At 39.2% G+C, this 17699-nt stretch overlaps 1 long non-coding RNA gene across 1 annotated transcript; it reads right to left on the reverse strand.

Annotated features, from left to right (window-relative positions):
- Positions 1-1460: 1460 nt before the first annotated feature.
- LOC115343181 lies at positions 1461-9273 on the reverse strand. The gene is made up of 2 exons (XR_003924019.1): positions 9211-9273; positions 1461-1781 (listed from the first exon to the last, which is right to left on the reverse strand). It is a non-coding gene; the product is annotated as an uncharacterized LOC115343181 (long non-coding RNA).
- Positions 9274-17699: the final 8426 nt, after the last annotated feature.

A 17699-nucleotide genomic window follows, 5' to 3' on the forward strand; every position in this document is an offset into this window, starting at 1 on the left:
CTCTAAAGCAGAGATAAAGTGAAGAAACCTACTCATTATCTCCAGGTTTTTTAAGGATACACAGAGCATGAGCGCTTGGGCTCTGAGACAGCATAAGTGAACCTATTAGAGGAATTAAATCAGTTCCCTGTAACTACGCTGCCCCTTGTCATGGATCAAAGTTGGATGTGATCCCTGACCCGACGTGGTGCACCCACGGCTCTGGCTGTGCAGGGGGATGAACCTCTGTCTTGCTCTCTCCACTGTTTTGCCATGCATGTTGCCCCAGCCGTCTGAACTTTAGCTGGGTGCAGCGTGCCCTTATTAAATTCGGATGGACACCTCTGCCAGGGCAGGTGAGCTATACGTGAGCCAAACACCCTGTGAACTCGTGTGTGCTAGGGCACGCTCATGACTGAGGCGTGTATTCTCATACCAGTTCCTTCCTCTACCGGGAAACACCAAACTACTGCAGGGATGTCAATATAAATCACATCTGCAATTCACCTCTGGTCCAGAGTGCCCTAAGACATATCTAAGAGAATGGTTGTTGTTGCTCAGCAGCTCAAAACCAAAAATTACTTTTCTATGTGAAGAGATTGGCAATTAGCAAATGCTAACAAAAAAAGGACACGCATGTCCAAACTGTGTCTCTTGGAACTGGCTGGGGTTATCTCATCAGAATCCATTTTCAGAAAAGGATATGATCGCCACAGAATCAGTAGGAAGGAGATAATTTTTTTAGAAATCTTTTTCATTCTTAGATCAGCTCAGTATTTCTTTCTTTTTTTTCTGAGCTTCTCTGGTGCCTGAATCAGTCATGGTCCTGTCTTCCACAAGGAACTGCTTCAGCTTCTGCAAACGTGCAAATTAGGTGAAATGGATTACTTGATTAAAAAAAACCCTGCATTTTGATTGTTCTGCAAAATTAATATTAATAAGTGGGGAAGTATCACAATACTCTCATGTAGTGGAAATTCTCAAAACACTTTTACATTGGTGGATTAGTTGAATAACATAGGATATAGTAGGGAAAAGGAACTGGACTTTTTCTGAAAAACTTCTTTGCCTGTTCTCCCTAAATCTTGACTTATCTTGTCCGGCTAATAAAAAGAAAGAGTAAGAAAAATGGCTACTCATAGCCTTGATTATGGACAGATAACACCAATACAGAAATCACTATTACTCAGAAAAATTGCAGACTGAATTTTCTCATTGAGTGAACTTTCCATTTAGGAAACAGTTTCCTTTGAAATGACAGCAAAAAGGCATTTCACAGAAGTTTTTCATCAGTATTAGCGGTGGAAAGCCATGAAGTGGAAAGGTGTTGTTCCTACCTTGAACCATTTCATTCAGCCTTTTTCTAGAACTTTTCTTTTTGAAGAAATCAAAATCATAAAGGGCAACTAGTGCAGTGCCATTCCCCCTTCTCTTCCCCCCGGCGCCCACCCCGATCTTCCAGCCGGGAGGAATAATGAGAATCAGAGCAGAACCACCAGGTTTAATAACAAGAGGTGGGAATTTGGGAATTCGGCTTGGGTTAAAAGAAGTATACAACTGGCATTAAAACGGACTATCCATATATCTGTCATCTCTTCTTTCATCTTCCTTTTCCATTTTGGCTGTTACGATTTGATCTGGTAAGAGAGCGTATGTAAGCAGATGTTGTGTTCAAAGAAAGCGCGATTACTGCAAGTGGCCTTGGCAGGGCTCCTCTCAAGTGGACCTGATGGTTGCTTCTACTTCTTCAACACAGATGTTGCCTCTTCAAGGGTTTTAGACTGCTGAACAAGCAAAAGATGCTAGGAGTAAATAACAAAAAAAATCACAGCTGTAATGAAAATACGATATAAATGGTATCGAAGTGTAAAATATGGCTAACTAGTGGATGAGTGAAATTACGTGGCAGAGAAATGTGAGTATTACAGTGTAGATCACTCCCCTAATTTGACTCAATTGCCTTTCTACATCCATTCAAGAAAGAAAAATGTTGCAAATATTATTTCTTTTCAGAGATGATAGGTTAATCTAAGTATTAATGGTGATATTCATCACTATCAGATTAACATGATGAGCTTTAAAGGACAGCCAGCCCAGCAGATTTAACAGGGACAGTTAGATTCCTCCATAGGATGCTCCCCATAGTATATAATTTTACAGTCTCTGAGAAATCCCCTGAAGAAACCTCACTGCACCATTGCAAAGGAAACCAAGGCACATCAGCCTACTTTTAAACTTCCCACTCTTCTTCCTGCCATCAGTATCATACACAAGTAAGAAATGAGTTTTAACAATTTTGTTAAAACATTTGCAACAGAACAAATAAGAATTTTATTTCAAGCTCCCAGTAACATATGTTTCACTCTATAACCTTATCACAGATTAGGCTGCTTTGGAAAAGACAGAGATTTATTCTGAAACATTTTTCTTTCATCTCTTTATAGTTCTGTTGATGATTTTAAATGTTTGTGCTATTGGTACTTACATACAGTAAATGATAAATGATATATTACAACAACAACTTCATGAAGCTGAATTGCTTTTTTTAGTGAATTTAGTGAATTTACTGCCTTGAAAGGTAACAGATTGATAGTACTAGTGAATTAAATCCTCTCTTTATCCCCAGAACAAGTATAATGCGGGCATTGCAAATATTTTCCAGACCTATAAATCAGCCATGGCACCTCCACTATCATCCATAGGGACCTGCTGCTCCCTGCTTTTCTCTTTTGTTTTTTTCCTAAAACTTCTTCCTCTAGGGATTTTACAGAATACATAAATTTCAAAAACAAAGGGGCAGTGATACATTTCATGAGCTTCTTTTTTCTGTATTAAACAATAATGATCAACTTTTTATATTAAAAAAATAGGGGAATATCATGTGTTGGTGGTTAGTGGTGCCTTGGAAGGCGGAATGGAAGTTGCTGAAATACAGGTCATAAACAGCATACTTCCAGCCATGGATGGGAGACTCTCTTTCACCTCTTACAGAAGCTGTTTTTTCAAAATCTCACCTTTTTTACTGCTAATATTGTCATAAACCTTTAAGTGGCCACTGGCTTTAGTCCACCTTGAAAATAACTGAAACTAGAGAAATGTTGGAAATACAGGGCTGGATTCTCTCAGATATATTTACTCCATTGCTTCCAGTGGAGTTAATCTGATTTATACATATCACCCCACGGGAAAAGCAAGTTTCCAACAGAGCTCAGCAAGACCTCACGGGAGCTAAGGGCCAATTTATAGTCTGCCCAATAATTTATTTTCCACAAGGCTTCCTCCGTTCAGTATTCTCTACCAGACATTTTGCAAATTCCAGGTTTTCATCTTTTGAGACGGGTAAAAAGCAATTCATTACTGAATTTTTCTGAAGAAAATTGTGTGGAGGGAAAAGCAGGTGTTAAATAAAAACAGAAGCACTCCAAACACATTATTTCAGCTCTTATAAATAACAGCGGTCTCATAAATTCATCTTTTGTGAAGAGATCTCATCTAATTCACCTACCTTTGAAAACCTAGTAACATAAAATTAATAGAATAATATTTATTGTTATGGACCAGTAACATTTTAGAGGGAATGAAGGTTCTGGAATAGGTTTTATTTTGTGCGGGTTTTTTTACACTAAAGTAAGCATTCATTCCAAATATCACATAAATTGGAACCATAACTCTATTTCACAAACCTGTTTGGCTTTCCGGGCAGTAGATAATGGGCTGCTCTTAAATAATTGTGTTGCTGTCTCACACTATACACAGACCTCTCTCAGGTTATTTTTTGAATGCTTCCTTTCTTTTGGCCCAACTTTTCTGTTGTCATCCATTTCGACAAGCATGGACGTTTTTACGACCTCATCTTGGATTAGCTGTTCTTAGCCACTTTCTAAGGGACATTTCACCTTGAGTATGACAGCCCTTGGCTTCTAATATTCATAAAATTCAGATCTTGCCTACAGTCAGTTATCCCCATTGTTGCCTTCTACAGCTGCTTTTTTATCCTTTTGGTTTTAGGGGCAACATGGGATTTGCTATTAACCACCCAACAATTCTGCAATCACTGCTTCTGAAGGTTGATGAAAACAATACAAATGCAGCAGAGAAAATATTTCATTTTCCAGTTTATTTTTTATCTTGGCTCAAACTGATGCAATGCAGGTACTTGAAATTAGTAGTCTATCACAGCAAATCTCATACAAGCATTATGGTATCTATTAACATAAAACCAAGAAAAAATTTTTTTGCTTTATTAGGGACTTTAATCACATTTACCTGTTTGGATTTTAGAGCATCAATGTCACATGATAGGTTTTACACAGCTGACTGCCTATTATTTGAATACTCTAATTCAGCCTCTAATTCTACCTTTTAATGGTTGAAAGCCCATTAAAGCAGCTATTTCTCTAATAGCTGTGTAGAAAAGGTGGTGCTTGTTGTTGTTTCATCCTGACTGATTCTTCTCCTCATCCTCCGGCTGAGCGGTCTGATGGGGCCGCCCAGGCCCTTTCGGTTCGAGTTCGGTACCAGAGCAGCGTAAAGCACTTTTTCAGAAGTATGCTCACAATTTATTAGCCTAAAATAATGGTCTGCAGATCTCTTTTCAGCATTCAAAATACTTTAGGAAAATTTGGACCAAACCCTTTGCCTACCCAACTGGGCAGGCTGGATGCAACTAAATAAGTCCTTGGAAAATTGCATAGGAGGAAGGAAAGTTTTTTTCCCAGCATGCACAGAGCTTTATAAAACTCTGGTCCAACTCGAAGCAGACTAGGTTACAGGACACTTTTCCTCTTCAGCTATAAAGAAAAGAAGCAGGCGTTTGCACCTGCCAAATTTGCTTTTGACTTCCATGCTGTGAACCTGTAATCACTGCAGGTAACGGCATCTCGCTGAAGAGTTAACTCAATAAGTAGCATTAAGGGACATGGAGTTTATGATTCATTTTGTTACAGCATTTTGTTATACACTTAGTAGAGCTGACTAAATATCAATGGCTAAATTATGACTAAATACCACTGGCTAAGTTATCAAAGTAGCTGATTTTATAACTCTATCTAAATGTGCTTTGCTCTTTTGTAGGCTCTCTAATGTATAACAAATTGTCCATTTTTTTAATTATTCTAGAATATGTCAACTTACATCGTTGCTTGGCCTAAAGTCAAATGTAACAAATGCTTTGTTAAATAATTGGTCTAAGACTAGAGAACAAAGTCATCCATCATCAAGTCACAGGTTTTGTTTTGTTTCCAATAAATTGTTTCAGTGCAATTTCCTTTGGTAATAAATCTTAAATCTGTGATATTCAATAGCATTATGCAACACTGAATTTACTATATGTGTTTAAATTTAGGCTAAACACCTATATGAAAACCAAGAGCTTACACAGACCTTTTACAGCATTTTTGAGTGTATCATAGACATAAAATATTTAAGACATAAGCCAATTACTGTTCAGCTGAAGAAGAAACTTCTGTTATTCCCCCAGTGCTCATTATCAAGTTTGCTGAACTTTCCTCAGAAGCAGCTGGTGCTGGGCAGTGCTCGACAAGACGAACAACAGTCTGGCTTGTCGCATCGCAAATAAGTCTCTCAAGTTCGGAGCGAGTCACAGAACAGAAATCGGCTGTTTCATGGTGCAGGAACTGTTGCGTTAGCCATATTTTCAGCCTTTGGATAAAAGGCACATTAATGCCCCTGAGTAAGGATCCTGGCCCTAGGGAGCCAGGCGCTAGGTGCTGGGGATGAACAAACGGGGGGTAAGGCAGATCAGTGATGCAAAGAAAACTCAACAGCCATTTTGGGAAGGCACGGTCCATTTTGTAACATGACTCAATCTAAGGTTCTAATTCCTATTATACTACCCTTCCCTAATTTTTGAAAAAATGTCTTTAAATTGTTTGGAAGGTGAATTGATTAGTAAAGGATTCAGTTTCACAAACTCACAGAGATGTGAGAGTCTAAGTGGTTCTATAAATCGAACAATAGATGGAAATATCTTTGGATATGTGCTGGCTTTGTCTAGGTTTTAAGATGTACGTGAGCCAAAATGGTACCAAAAGACAGCCAAATTTTGCCATTTTTTGTTGGAATTATTGAGAATTTTCCTGATTCTATAAGGTTTTCAGATGACATGTGAAGACTATTTTATCACAAGTTTCTCTGAGACTGTCTTGCCAAAACTGAATCCAGGTTTAGCTGGAAAAAACTTGGGATTTTGTCCTAAAATAGAAGTATGGCTCCATGTTCTGTTGCCCTAAATCCCACTAACAGTGCTACCAGGATGTGCTAAAGCAGAGTTACAATTCCAGAGAAATACAGGACTGTCACCTCCATGGGTGAGTGTACAGACAGCTTCAAGTCTTTCATGAGATTTGCTATTATTTTGTAAGGTGAAGACAAGATATACATGGTATCTGATAAATAAGCACAAGATCCAACAGCATTTCAAGGGCAGTGAGTAAAAGCATTGGCCGCTCAAAAAGACTCGTCAGGAATTTCTGGAATACCTGCAGCGTTTCAGCAATGCTTACAAATTGCAAATGTCATTCTGTGATAGACTGCAAATAATTAAAAATGGCTAAATATACTGCTTGTAAATGGGCTTGTTGAAAACTTTGATCACAGACAGAAAGGAATTCTTTTAAAAATCTACTGTTAACAGTAGGTAAAAAGTTAATGAGAAACATGTAAATAATTAATTCTTCCTCTAGAGCCAGAAAAGATTTGTTGTTGCTGCTAATGGACTCACAATATAGGTTGTATTGTCTTTTCTGAAGTAAGCACTGAATTACTTGATCTCCATACAAAAGAAAATAATTTATTGCACCAATAACTTTATTAGTGTTTGTATTCCCAGTGAAGAATATTTTCCTGGGTTAACTAAAGCAGCTTGCCTTGATGATATAGACAGGATGGCAGAGCTAAATTGACACTTCAAAATAAACAGCATACTTCAAATCAAAAAAACTGTTGAAGGAAAATATGCAAAAAAAAGTTTGGTACTTGGTATTTGCAAGAAAGCAATTGCAAGGCACATAGAACTATTTAAGATGATCCAATTGTAGTGCTGCATTAAAATATGTCTCCTTCCTCCATGTGATGTTCTTTGAAGCAGTATCATCAGGAGAAGCAATCCCCTTCCTTTAAGAGTATGCAGAGTCATCACAGCTTGAAGGTCATTCAGGTCAAAAATACAGGATCCCAGCGTTCAGATGTGGTCGTTTCACAACTGAACTGAAAATATACTCTCCCTACATTATTTGATAAATATTTTGGCAATATTACAATAATCTCTTGGTTGACATTATGATATTAAGTAATGTGATTGCTCTCAGTTGTCCTATTGAAAATAATTCCTGCATAGTTCTGCTGAACTTAGAAATTTCATGCAAGCTTGCTGAGTACATTTTCTGTCTGCATAGTATTAGAAACTATGCTGAGGCAGATACATCTCAGGGACAATAGAGATACCTTGGCATAAACCAGCAGATAGCTTGGGGATAGGTAACGGGTTTAAAAAACACATAAAAAATTGTCTTCCAAGTTCTTTCTGTATAAGATAGACAATCAGCTCCTGGTACGGCTTCATTCACGTGTGACAGACACCGATAATATTTAATCATAATAAATGCACAGGATCTACTGTTGCTTCTGGTACTGATGGAGAAAATGCACCTTGGCTATCTGATGCTATTAGTTTTCATTTATATGTAAATATAAGTGAATAAATATATTAGAAGGAAGAATATTTTTTCCGAGAGGGAAAGCAGGTTTCTGAGGCTAGGGATTTACTACCATTCAGCTGTAAAAATATACGTTAATATTAGACAAAACCTAATCTAAAAACCACCCAGAAAAAACCCTTATATATCTGCAGTGAGTCTTTTCAGCTGTGATTGCACTGATCCTTACAGGAGAAAGCCCTGGCAAGGCCCCCAGCAGGGATGCTGCAGCCCTACCTATGCCCATACCATTATGGGACCTGGCCTAAGGATAGTACCTATCCTTAGCTTTGCATTAACGACTATTTCCCCGGTCTCAACGCATCCCGTAACAAAACGGCCAAGTTCTTCATCCGGCCTCACGATCCCCACCCAGCAGCATTTGGTTTCGTGTGGCACTGTCCTGCCTGCAGGCAAATCTTTGCAGCTCAGGTAGCAGATTGCATCTCCTCTGGACATTTCTTCCCGAAAGGGAAAGCATTTTAAATTTCAGTAGCACCTACCAGGAGCACGAGCAGATTTAATGACTTCATCCTTTTTTTCTTTTACCCTGTGGGGGTCTGAAATAGCTAGAGGCATTAACAGCTCTTATAACTTTGTAAAAACTCAGAGGACTGATGCAGTGCGGGGGGGTCTTGTGTAGCTGTAGCAATTCTTCCTCTGCAGAAGGAGGAAATCTCACTGCCTTTCATGTAAGGGCTGTTACTCATCTTAATTTAAGGGACAGTAACAGATTGTCTCCCCACATTAATGGACGTGTGTTTTAGCCTTGTTTCTGACTCCTGTGAAAGCTATTCTCTACTGATCCAACCGTTAGCAGGTCTCTGCTCTTTTTTTTGGGGGGGGGGGGGGGCAAAAATACTCCATGCCACACAGGCCACGTCATCCTTGTTTGTGCCTTAGGCTATAGAAAATGATGTGCCTTAACCATGTTAGCCAAGTTGACAGGCTTGTGGCTTTTCAGCTCCTTTTTTCAGAATACCACCTATGTATCACAGATACCCCACATTGTTACTGGAAATGATTTGTATCAGAAATAAGCGTGGAAGGAGGCTACAGTAAGTCTAATAGACCCAACAGCAAGAAATCCTGCAGCATTTATACTTCCTGCAAGAATAATTTCTGGGTCTTTGTCACATGCTGTTTCCCACATCTGGCCATGGCATGCATCTCAACTTGTCAGTGGACGTTGCTATTTCGAGGTTTCTGCTTTGCAGGCTCGATGCGTGCAACTACATGTGACCTAGCAACAGATCTATAAGAGCAAATAATATCAATCGTGATGGGAATCAAATTAATATATCTTTTACAGGGCACAGCCGCTGCACTGGTGCTCTTCCCTGCACAGAAATGCTATGAAAAATGTTCCCCGTTTCCCTCCTCATGCACATCCATGCAAGGCAGTCACTTTTTATTATATATCTATTTAGCTCTGTCTAACATAGAAAGCAGGCTGGAAAAGCATCAGTCAACATTAATAATAAAAATAATGAAGAATTACGTGATGAGGGCTTACCAAGCATGTTCTAGTATGTACCAAAGAAGCCGTGGCTGGGAGTCGCACACGCTTTCACCTTCGTACTACCTCTCGGTTCGCTGTAGTAACCGGCTGCCCAGCAGATGGTGGTGTTATTTCAACTACTTTGCTCTGTGCTCCCTGGGAAGCAGCCAGGCTGCACAGAACAACTATGGGAAAAGTTGCTTTAGGATTTTGCAACTCCTAGAATTGCACTTACAGGTTATTTCCTGCAGCATTCTGATATTCCTTCTTGCAGAAATAAATGTTGCTGATATATATGTTAAATTAAACATTCTTACAATTGTCTTGATGAAAATGTGGGTGACAGGAGGAAGGGCCCCTTCTCACAAGCAGGAGGAAGTTTTTTTGGGGGAGATCTCTTTTCCAGAAATTTCAGTCTGCTACAAGCTGCGCTCCAGCCCTGGTCTTGGTAGCGTAATTACCTCCTTCTGGGATTTCCAGTCTTCTCCGCAGCTTACGTGGGATAACCTAATTACTCATGCTCTTTACCAGCAATACCCTGTTCCTTTCTTTTTCAGTTCTTGTAAAATTTTTATTCTTCTTTGTTCCTGTCCCCTTCTGAGCAGATACTTCGTTACATTTGCTGACTCTCTGGCATCTCTTTTTTTGCCTGTATTCTGCCCTTTTCCTTCTCAAGCTACTGGCCACATCTAGAAACGCAGCAGCTCAGCTCCTGGCTGTTTGGCTGTCATGGAGTAAGATCCCACGAGGGAGTAGTAAACCCCATCACAGATTTGATGGTGTTTTCCCCTTTGGATGGGAGCTAGAGCGGGGGAAATAGCATTTTTAGTGTGGAGTCTCTCTCTACAAGCACTAAATCAAGTTGTATTTAATCTTCTTGCTTACCTTAAAAACTATTATAGCCATTGCAGCATGACATGGTCAGTCACCAGCTGGAAATGATCATCCAAAGGCAGTTTGAGAAATTTTGGTTGCTCACTTGATGATATACAAGCAATTACAGTCTGACACAATATCTGGAGACTAGCTTATATTTGAGGTATGATGTGTTTCAATGCATACTTTTTGAGTCGCTCCATGTATTTAGTTAGCTGGCCTGTATCTTCATGAATACTTTATATGAATTCAAAGTCTGAAACATGATGCTAGTAATTTTTCTGATGCCAGCAAGAGCGGAAATTTGTAATACTTGTTTAAGGCTGCAGCGTTTCCATATTACAATGCTAAGAAAGCAATAACTGATTATGAATATTATATACTATCTAGAAAAGTTTAGGACCAAACCTGTTTCTTGGACATGGCAACACCTTTAGCAAGATATAGGAGTCCAAGCAACTTTTGACATGAGTGCCCTTAATGACCTATAATAAAGTAGAGTTCAACACAGACATATATCTATGTCAACCTACTTTTGATAATACTATTTTTTCCACTCTTTAATCATGAATTGAGCTGCCGCACTTTTCACATCTGTAGCGGCCACCAGCCCAGGCAGACCCACAGGTGGGAGGTAGGGCCAGGCTGGCCACCCTCCTGGTCTTGCGCTGCTACTGCTGCATCCTGGTTCTCCCGGTTACACTGCCTCACAGAGGTCCCACAAGCCTTTATTCCCATTCCCTGCCCCTTCCCAGGGAGCGCAGAGATGGCTCCAAGTCAGCAGTTCACTTGCAGCGTGCTTCGCCTGAGGCTGCATTCCTTACCTCCAGCCAGGTTGCGTGGAGATGGCAGAGCACTTGCAGCCTCTGGCATTTCTGGCCCTCGTGAGAGCTCCCAGAAATCTCAGAGTTTTGGGGCACCCACAGCATGGATACAGCTGAAGACTGCGGACAGGACCCAACCTTTTGTTTCCAACGTGTTTCCTCAACCACCACGGCCCGTGCATGATCAAGGGGCAGTTGCTAATGCAGCGCTGTAGCCTGGGTTGCAGTTATTCCAAGCAGAGAGCCATTCACATCCACTTAGCCATGCAGAGTAAGATATAAAAATGTAACACACATGAGAATAAGACTGCTTGAGAAGTACAGAATATACTTTTTGTAATATAAGGCAATTTATATGTAAAACATCTGTAATCACAAAAGTGCCTTAAATACAATATTCAAATTTCAGCAATAAAAATCCCGTATCTGACAATGATAAATCAGCACATTAAAAGCATGTCACTCAGAGAGCAGATGCTCTTTGCAGGGGAAACAAGGTTTGTAATGTGGAGTTAAAATAGTGGTGACATAAACAGGATCAGTCATGCACAGCTGGTCTGTGTCCCCAGCAGTGCCAGGATGGGAGCTGAGAAGGTGCAGAAATGCTTCACGCTGCAGCGTGTTGCTATGGACACAATGACTTCTTCACCGGGGCTGCCAGGATTGTGTGTTTGCAGGGTTGGACCCCATATTGCCCCTAAAATGATGGGAGCTACTTGCTGGTCAAAAGGTAAATTCTATTACATTGGCTCGAACAGCAATATTCTAGCTGTTCCTTTCTTCTTTGTGTTCCAGGACCCAAATCACTTCATTTTCAAATTGTCTAAAATAATTCATAAATTAGACAAGTCTTGCCTAATTACCTTGGTGTACCGCAGTATGAAAATAGCCTTTGGATCGTACATGTCCCTGGTCTTTTGGGTGACCTTCTACTGCACTTGATTTCTACGTAGATGATCAGAAAGCAGCTTTTCATGTAGCCCAAGGAAAAAGAAACTAAGGAGATCCTCAAAGTAGAAAACGTAAACAGTTCCATTGCTTAGAGAAAAAGCACCCAAAAAATTCACTAAAGAGAGTGGAATTAGTGCATATCATACAGCCACAAGCTCAGCCTGAAATGAAATTTAGACAGCTATATACAAATTGGGAAATTTCACTCATACAATGCAAAGAACAGGGTCACAAGCTAACTTTCATGGGAATTAGACCTTTAAATATCTGGTCTGTGCTTGATTAGAGCAGCGGGCTGAAGTGCAAGACGTTTTCTAGTATTTTCTTCTCTCTCTCTTTTTTTTTTTTTTTTTTTTTTTTTTTAGTTAAATCTGTTTCTAAGGCAATAAGGTGAAAGGTTTAGATGCTGGAAACCAACTATGCCATCAAGCAGCCTCAGTCACACAAGACTTAAGCATGTAATACAGTGTGCAATTTAACAGGATTATCAGAAAGTAATAGTTAAGATTTTGTTCTACTAAATGTTCACCCATCCTTTGTCAAGTATTTCTAATTACCAGGATTTTAATGGTAATGTTTAACAGCCCCAGAACTCCAGGGTCTTTTAATATCTGCCACAACAGAGTTTTCAATTATAATTCTGTCCTTAGTTTCCGTCATCATAATTATCCTTCATTACAGCAACATTCTTAAATCTGACTCATCAAAGTGAAATTTTTCCTTGTTTCACTTGACTTGCAGCTCAAACTTGGATTTAACCTCTCAAACAGTCATTTTACCCTATAGTTTCAATGAATGAAAAAAAAAAAAATCACTTCTCTGGTTTCCCACATACAAAAGTTGCTGTTATCAGTGTAGGGGACACACAATACTTTTTGTCGAAACTAAGAGTCAAAGGTTGAGTATTTATACAATTCTTGTAACAATAAGAGTAACATTACAGGATAGAAATCTCTAATATTTGCAACAGTCACTCACATCACAGCATGGCTGACCTTCAGAAAACCTAGCATGCTACAAAACCAGTATTTGTAGTAGATAACAGCCATCTCTCTGATAATTCACCTGTCTTAGAAGAGCAATGCATTTGATATGCTATTAATTACATTAAAAAATACTGGGATACCAATAAGCTACAGATCTTAATTTATTTGAATTGCTTATATGCAATTCACTTTCAAAGTGCCTCAACATTTGCACTTGAAAAATGTGATCAGCCTACAAAAAATTCAGATGTTCTCAGTGTCAGATCTTCTAGTCTCCACCGGCTCTGACTGACCTCACTTTGATGGCAAAATCAGGATAGAGTCTGTCTTCCTCAAAAAATGGCTTTTAAACCCACTGAAGAAGGGTCACTGCAACCAGCGGTGCGCCGCTGCATCTGGTCATGCCCGACCTCACCCTGCACTTATTGAAGTCAATGAGGATTTTATTGCTGATTTTGTGGGAACAGACTCCAGCCCTCCATCTCTTTGTCAGTGTGCTTTCAAAGTCTCTTCTGCAGTGCTTCATGCCAGTCAAGAACTCAGTTTAACAAATTCAGACCAAGACGACTACAAAACAAATATAGCTGTAACAAGCAGGTCATGATAAAGGCTTAGGTACTTTATATTATTTCAAGTACTTCTATGGTATTTCCTCTCTTAAGTCTGTGTAGCAGCCTCAGCCTAGAAGTTTTCTAAATTAAAACTAGAATATAAGAAAGACGACATCATAAGGCTTTAATAGGGAAAAATAAATGGCAATCTCACTGTCATCTTCTATTATTGCTCTGTGGGAGGCTGTGTGGTGTAAGGAGATTGGGTGGTGTAATGGGTGAAGCAAGCCCTGGTAGCCAGCTGAGCCTTGGAGTGGCTGTGTAATTTTGGACCAGTCACTTGACCTTCCTTTGCTTCACTCAAGCCAGCTGGAAAATTAGAGGTAACATAGAGCCAGAGTGAAAACTGGACGTTGCTTATAGCAAAATTTTCTAGAAAGGTAAATTGCAAACCCATAGTTTTGTGATACCAGTTTTGTTCAGTGCTGTGATGTGTGTGATACATGCAAACAACAATGTTATATATACACAGAGTGCAATATAAATTTATGAGATTCATAAATGCATGCCTTCAGTTTTGGGCTGTGTGTTATGCACTAAAGAGATCTTGCAACTGCCTAAAATCTACAGATAATAAAAGTGTAGTCCATACTCAATTGCTAATTAATATAAGGCCTTCTCTTTACATTTTTATTAATTTTAATATGGCTGGTTACTGGGCAAGAGACATGATTTATATAAAGGCCGCAGTTAGCTCGTCACAAGAGGCTTAAGCTGTCAGCTGTAACGTAACAGCGAAGGAGGCTTGGATACCTGGGTTTTTTTCTCTTGTCTGTACGCTTGCTCTCATTAATCCAGTGTTGACTGCACAGTCTCACCAGGAGGGGATAGAGTCATTCCCGTTAGACCACAGGTAATATACTGGTGAGGTAATTGAGGCTCTGCTGAGAGATCCCAACTGGGAGGTGTAAATATTTTCAGCCTGAAGTGAGCATTAAATCCATTGCTTCACATTTCCTTGGCAAACCCGGAGCTCTTTGGGCACTTTGTGCATGTTCTTGCGTTAATGTGGCTGATGGTCTCCAGTGACCAGATCTGTCTGCCTCCTCTGAGGAGACTCAGGAGTGCTCTGAAATACACTTCTGTTTACCCTCATTTCCATGCCAGACTGAGCGCAGAGCTGAGGCTGTCCAGCCATCTCACCTGCCTCTGCAGCAGAAGTGGACTGCGGCTCCTCTTCCAGAGGTTTTCCAAGACTTGGCCCTGGCTGACCTGATCTGGTCGTGATGATCATCCTGCTTCAGGCAGGCTGGAGTAGATGACCTTCAGAAGTTCCTTCAACCGGCATTTCTAGGCTCCCCTGGTCCTGCCTGCTGGGCGGTATAAAATCAGCTTAGGCACGATGGCATCACCTCTGAGCATGGGCAACAGCTCGGCTTTAGGTGCCTCATTAACCTATTTAAGAGGCTGTCTTGCAGACTTGGAAATCCTCAAGAGTTCACTTCGATTTGCATTCACCTGTGAACTTTTCTGAGTGCACAAGTCTGGATCTGGGTCTTACTCATAGCTCCTCGCCAGTTGCCTTCGATCCAAAATCTGTAAATGGGAGATCGTGGAACATGTTTATATAAAGGATTCTGGATACTATAAAATACATTTTCAATCTAAGATGATAGTTGACTTTTAATAAACTTTTCTGTCTCAGATAACTGTTCCTGAGCTGCTGCCAATGCAGGAGTAGCAGCTTGAGAGCAGTTTTGTTCTTCCTTTTCAGTAAACTCTTTCAGTTGTCACAAATGCAGCAGTAGGATAATATTAGTGCTGAGATCTACCTTTATCAGATCAATATGACTTGATTTAAAGTCTATATGTAGCTACTCCATTCATAACCATATAAATATTTATTTTAAAAAATGAAGTACAGCAAAGAAATATGTCAGAGTGACTGGCAATAACTAAAATAATGTATGACGATATCAATAATACCACGTGTACGTGTGTGACGCCAAAGAAATAAATAATTGCAATGCATGGCTTAAATACTACTACTGTACTAGGAAATCAGTACAAGCAGGAAATCACTGGGAAATACTGCAATCTAAAGCAAAGATAAGTATTTTTATTTCCCGATGGCATTTTGAGAACCAACCTCCATACAGGCTGGTGATCCTTATACTTAATACTGTTAAGAACTGTCAAGATTAAAGTGAGGTTGTACACATGAAAGGGTAAGCAAACGCACGTGCTGGAATTTAAATGCTTGTTTCCGTGCAGTTCCAGTGTAAATGCTCCTTATGTCCATAAAGTTAAGCAAGATCATGACTTGACTGTTGCCCATTTAAAATCTTCAGAAACTATTAGCTACTTTAGATAATGAGATGAGGAAATGTCATTTGCATCTAGCTGGTGTTTGGACCTTGGTTTTTGGACCAGCTTTGTGCTGGAACTCTTGCAATGTAGAAGGATGTATAATTAATAATAATCTTATTAATGCTTTAAAAATATTTACCGAAAATACTTTTACTCACACAATGTTACCTATTACTCTTCAATTTGGATTGCTAGTGATAACAGGTTGAAATTCAGTGATGATGGGGGGAAGCAGCAGAAAGTAGCATCCCAAGCAAAAGTAAATTTATAAACAAGTTATATCTGTCCTGGATGCATTACCAGCCCTTGCTAGGCATTGCAACACACTATGGTTATGGACCATCTGCCATTTAGCACGTTCTACCCAACATCTTCTGTATGATGGAAGCAAAAAAATGTCATTCTTTGCTGAGCCTCTACTGGAGCACAATCAGTAGCTCATAAAAGCTTACGCCCCTTATGGGGAAAGAATATGAAGTAGCACTTGGAGTCTGCTGTGTTAGAAAATGGTTACGTTTCAGAAGTCCTTCACAGCTGGAATTTCTATTTCACCTGGTGGAACTGAATCAGTTCATTTCGTCCAAGCAGTAATTCAAGCTCCCAGAAGAGCCAGGCAGGCAAACTCTACCAGAGAATCGAAATTTGGCTGTGCGTAGAGTTGACTCTGGGCTTGAGTTGCCTTTACGAATACAAGTGCATATTTCAAACTCTGCAAGCACATATGGTATTGGTTGGCAATTAGGCATCCCCTGACAAGGTTATTTGTCTTCAGAGTCAACAAATACAGTACGATTAACCTTTGACTAGGTAAAGAACAAATATATTAAAGTTCCTTATTTAAAATTATTTACTTTATTTATCATTCATAAAAGTCTAATCATGCCATCATTTAATCTAATAAAATAATATTAAAAGACCCATGGCAGCTAGGTAAAATGTAACAGCAAAAGCTCAACAAGAGATTTTCTCTGTAGTTTGATTACAATAACTTACTGGCCTAGCATAAAAACACTAAAGAGAATGGAAAACATTCATCCTGTTCACTTTTCTGTTAGCACAAGACTGTTTTGCCTTTTGTTTCCTCCGTGTCTTGTGCACTCCAGTCTCCAGTGTTCCTGACTATGAGACTTCTGAAATAATTTAGCAACAAAATAGATACTACTGTTAAAATTCTCTCTTTGCCCTGTATTGATATTTGCCAGACATTTCACTTTTCTCTTATTAACAAGAAGTGAATAAATGTAAAGCTTAACCGAGCTCTTCTTCACAGGGCTTTTTTATTAAATACAATGAAAACAAAGGCTTTTTAAAAGTCATACTAAAATTAGGATGCAGTTATGAGCATGACTGATAAAATTTAACTAGTTGCATTTGCAACCTTTGACCTAATGTCCCTTCTAATAAATCATATTTTTGTGTCCTTCATCTCATATTTCTATCATTGATAAGAAGTAGCTACCCTATAATGCTAGCAATCAAATCTGTTATTAATAGGCATGTTTTCAAATGAAGCTGTAATAAACACATTATTTTCAACAGAGCTTTCTTTAACAAAATATTAGATACATTTTTGCAAATTAAATAATGTATTAAATAATGTATCTGTGCAAAGAAAATAATGATAAAGGCAAATACGTCAACAGTCACAGGCTAGCCAGTCCCGCCCTTGACTGAGTGAGGGAAAGCTTTTCTGCTTTCGTAAATATTAAGAGCAGAATTTGGAAAACACTAATTAATGTGCACAGCCCCTATTGACTCTCAGAAAGATGTGAGTTTCAAGGTCACTTAGCCATGTTTAATTATTTCATCTTTAGTCTTTAACAGGAAACTCACATCACCATGGAATTCAAGAAAAATTATGTGCCATATATTAGAAACTACCTTAATGACTGAAAAATCTAAATCCGTTTTAGTTAACTGTTTAAAACCTCTCATTAGAAGTGTCT

The sequence above is a fragment of the Aquila chrysaetos genome, chromosome 6, assembly GCF_900496995.4.
Source record: "Aquila chrysaetos chrysaetos chromosome 6, bAquChr1.4, whole genome shotgun sequence".
In the NCBI taxonomy this organism is placed as follows: Eukaryota; Metazoa; Chordata; class Aves; order Accipitriformes; family Accipitridae; genus Aquila; species Aquila chrysaetos.